The 3,887-nt window shown below is 42.9% G+C and overlaps 1 long non-coding RNA gene across 1 annotated transcript in view; it reads left to right on the top strand.

Annotated features, from left to right (window-relative positions):
- Nucleotides 1-235: 235 nt before the first annotated feature.
- The window catches only part of LOC108301513, a 42,607-nt gene continuing 38,955 nt past the window's right edge, over nucleotides 236-3,887 (top strand). Inside the window, exon 1 of the long non-coding RNA XR_001823908.1 lies at nucleotides 236-463. This is a non-coding gene — a long non-coding RNA (uncharacterized LOC108301513). The remainder of the gene's footprint in view (nucleotides 464-3,887) is intronic.

Below are 3,887 nucleotides of genomic sequence, written 5' to 3'. Positions count from 1 at the left end.
AGATGGCAAAACTAAAAGACCACCCTGTAACTCACACCCATTGGGGCTTCAGCTGTAAACATTCACCCCTAGATACTGCTGTGGGGTCCGAGCCCCACAACCCACCCATCTGCATGCTCCCCTAGAGGTTTGAGCAGTAGGGGCACTGAAGAAGCCAGACACTTCTGTCACACATCCTGCGAGGGGGCAAGGGAATGTTTTCTGTTTCGTCATCAGGGTATTGTATTGGTGTCTTAAATAACACTAGCATTTTGCCATATTCCAGCTCTGGGCCAGCTCTGCTTCCTGGTCTGCCTTTCAATCTTTTCCTTGCTTCTGGCATGAGTTCCCTTCTCTCCTGAGAAACCAATGATGCATTTGAAAATACACATAGCTATACATATTGTAAAGATATCATTTAGCAAGGATGCGCCTTATTGGATGGCCTTTCATGTTGCTGGGACAGAGAACAGGGCAGTTCCAGGTGAGCGAAGCAGAGCGATCTCATACACCGTGAAAGCTAAGCAGGCAATAGCCTTTCCGGAAGTAAGCTTTTCAAAATGTATTTGTAGAAAGGCAGTAAAAGAGTAAGATGCAAATCGAACTATTTTTAGACTATCGTTTTAGGGCCAAGGAAGAAATTATGAGAATGAATTCTTTAAAAAAAAAAAAACATGGTAAGGCCTTTGCTGGTGTTTTTAGTTGAAGTAATTTAGAGATGACTAGGTATTGTTATATTTAATTCGAGTTTTTAGAATAAATGCTCACAGAAATAGAAGGCTTTGCCATTTCTTTTCCCCACAACTTTAAAAAGTAAACCGTGAGTGTTGGGTCACAATAACCTTTCTTTTTTAGTCTCGTTTTTGTGTAAATTCATCCACCAACAAATTACATTGTACTCCTTCCTCCTCTGACTACCTGTGGAAGAATGTTTATATAAATAAACCCAAAGCCCTGTCTTTTTGTCTCTTGCTTTGAGTAAATGGTAAAAAATAGATGCCTTAGTCCGGTGACTTGATTTAATACAAAGGGATCTTGTTAGAACACTTCTTTACATGGAGATATCGGAAGATTTACTTGTAACCTTCCTTGCTAAGTGAACAGTAGTAGTATTTGCTGTTTCTAAGATGTGTTGTAGTTTGAAAGATTTTGTTTGTATCATGCCAAAGTGACTGCATTAAGAAGTGCCTAGTTGGCCGGGCCTAGTGGCTCGCATCTGTAATCCCAGCACTTTGGGAGGCCAAGGAGGGATGATTAACTGAGGTCAGGAGCTCGAGAACAGCCTGGCCAATATAGTGAAACCCTGGCTCTATTAAAAATACAAAAATTAGCTGGGCTTGGTGGCGCATGCCTGTGATCCCAGCTACTCGGGAGGCTCAGGCAGAACTGCTTGAGCCTGGAGACAGAGGTTGCAGTGAGCCAAGATCGTGCCACTGCATTCTAGACTGGCCGACAGAGCAAGACTCTCAAAACAACAACAACAACAACAACAACAAAAGAAGTACCTAGTTGACTGATGACAAAATTCCTTTAAATCATTCAGCTGTTTGACCTATATCAGTGTGTAGGTGTTATACATAATTGTACATTTTGATGCTATTTTATTATGTGGCAGTGTATAGTCCCAGCATTTATACTAATTACATAGTTCTTGGAATTCCAGTTTTTCTATTTGTAAATTTGGATAGATGTCTATCATGGCTCCTTTCAAAGACAGCACTATATGTAAATGGAGGGTACTTTGATACCATTAGAGGGATGGGATTGAGATCTCAAAGAAATAGGCTACACTGCCTCTGGGGTGAGTGGGTCGTATTACGTGTAGGCCTGCAGAGTAGGACACACGACTCTGGGGGCCAAAGCTCAGGACTCTGGCCATGCAGTTGAACATTTCTGCCAGTTCCTTCCGGGTCCCGCCTTTGCAATTTCCAGCTCCTTCTCTAAATAAATGTTGAAGATATGTACACATAGCAAAGGTGTGCCAAAGTATACAGTTGCCCAGATTATTTGCACACCTTGGTTTGGCCCTGGCCAGGTGAAGGAGTTATGAGGAAATGCTTGCTGCAATGATTTCTGTCATTCATTTCTCTGTGTATATTGGCGTTAAGTGATTTTTGGCAGAGCTTAAACTACCTTGTAACTTTTCCCCTTTCTTCTCTCTTCTGCTTCTTTTTCCAGACTGCTTCCAAGATTGGATGAAGACAGTCCGTTGACAATGTTATGAAGAGAGAGATTTGGAGCGTGTTGGGGGACACCCATGTTGTCGACTTCCCTGTGCAATCTAAGATTGAGTGACAGATGTAGTTGGAAGGGAAGAGAAGACGCCTCCACCTTTCCTGTCCAGAGAAATTATGCTGGAGCCCCCGACCCAAATGAGAAAAGAGATGTTTGTGTTTCCACCATCTTTGAGATCTGACTGCTAATGTAGCTATCTTTAAGGAATTCTGCTATTTACAATAAAAGTGAGATCTCCCTCCTCCATCCTGTGTTACACACCCTGGGATTGCACCCTTGTTCCTGGTAACTTTCATTGCAGGAGCCTGCCTTTGACTTTCTTCTATCCCTGCTGCTTCTCTTTACAGAAAGTGCTGAGCTTCTTGGTGAGTGTCTCTCCCAATGGATGAATATTTAGCAGAGAATGGAGAGCTTTCTACCATAAGAATCAGGATGTGGCTGTTTGTAAAGTTACTGCATTTTTTGAAGAGTGGCTGCAATTAGTTTTGGTGTTAGGCAGCAAAAACCCCAAAATGTTCTCTTTGATTTCACATTGCTTGCACAACACGGATACCCATTTACTGGCAGAAAACTTTGTGGGTAAATGTGAGTGTGTATGCATGTGTGTGTGTGTGTGTGTGTGTGTGTGTGTCTGTGTCTGTGTGTGACTCCACACATACTTCTGGAATACCTTCTATGTGCCAGGCATGGTGTTAGTTGACATATGTGATTGAGAGTAAAATAGTCATGATCTCTGGCCTTAACCAATTTACAATCTAGGATAAAATAGACCTTCCATGTTCAAATCCACAATGACATTAATTGCAATATGATCATTGTTGTGTTTGAAGAATAGTTAGGAAAAGCACAAAGAACTTACAAGATGGCTTAACAGAAGAACGTCTTCTAGCTTAGAAGGCTGGATAGCCTCTTTTTAAGAAAGTGGTATGAGTAAGGATGAATAGGAATAGGCCAGATAAAATACGAAGCCAGGAGCTGGAGGTGGACATGGGGGAGGGAGGTGACATTGCACTGACAGAGAGGTGTCAAGCGCTGAGGAGGCTGTTGGATGTAGAGAAAGTGGAAGTGTTCTGGATTGCAGTTCTTGGTAGGTAGAATTGTTGTACGAGGGGACGAAAACAAGGCCATTGGAAAGGGAAGAAGTTGAAGGTGGGGGTGTTGGTGAAGGTGTTAATATTATTGCAGAATTATCTGAAGGGCAGTTTCCAACGTTGACCAAATTCATGCTGTGACTGTGGAAACTGGTGCTCGAGGTGAGTGATGGCCCCTATCAGTGGGTGTCAGGGTAAAGAACTGCTGGGCAAGGTGTTGATGGTAAATCTAAGTGATGTTAAATCTGCCTACCACCATGGTAGGGTTGGGTGAAAAGAAGACTGTGAGTTGGGTGCTAAATTCTTTAAGGAGTGACCAATTGATTAAGTGAGGACTAGAGGGAGAAGAGGCTTTTATTGCCATCTGCTCAAAGGAGCAACTTACAAGAGTGCAGTTGTCTACAAGTGGCATTGGGTCGTCAGGAGGACATTGCATTGGCTCTGATGCTGGGATATTTGGAGTTTGACAGAAAACATCTCCCAGCCCCCACCTGAGAGGTGAAGCAATATCCTTAGGGGACAGTGGGTTTCAGTGAAGTTGAGAAAGTGTGTGTGTGTGTGTGTGTGTGTGTGTGTGTGTGT

The sequence above is a fragment of the Cebus imitator genome, unplaced genomic scaffold (assembly GCF_001604975.1).
Source record: "Cebus imitator isolate Cc_AM_T3 unplaced genomic scaffold, Cebus_imitator-1.0 Scaffold35, whole genome shotgun sequence".
Classification (NCBI taxonomy): Eukaryota; Metazoa; Chordata; class Mammalia; order Primates; family Cebidae; genus Cebus; species Cebus imitator.
The sequence above is the reverse complement of the archived record's forward strand: the minus strand, read 5'-3'. Positions and strand labels throughout refer to the sequence as shown.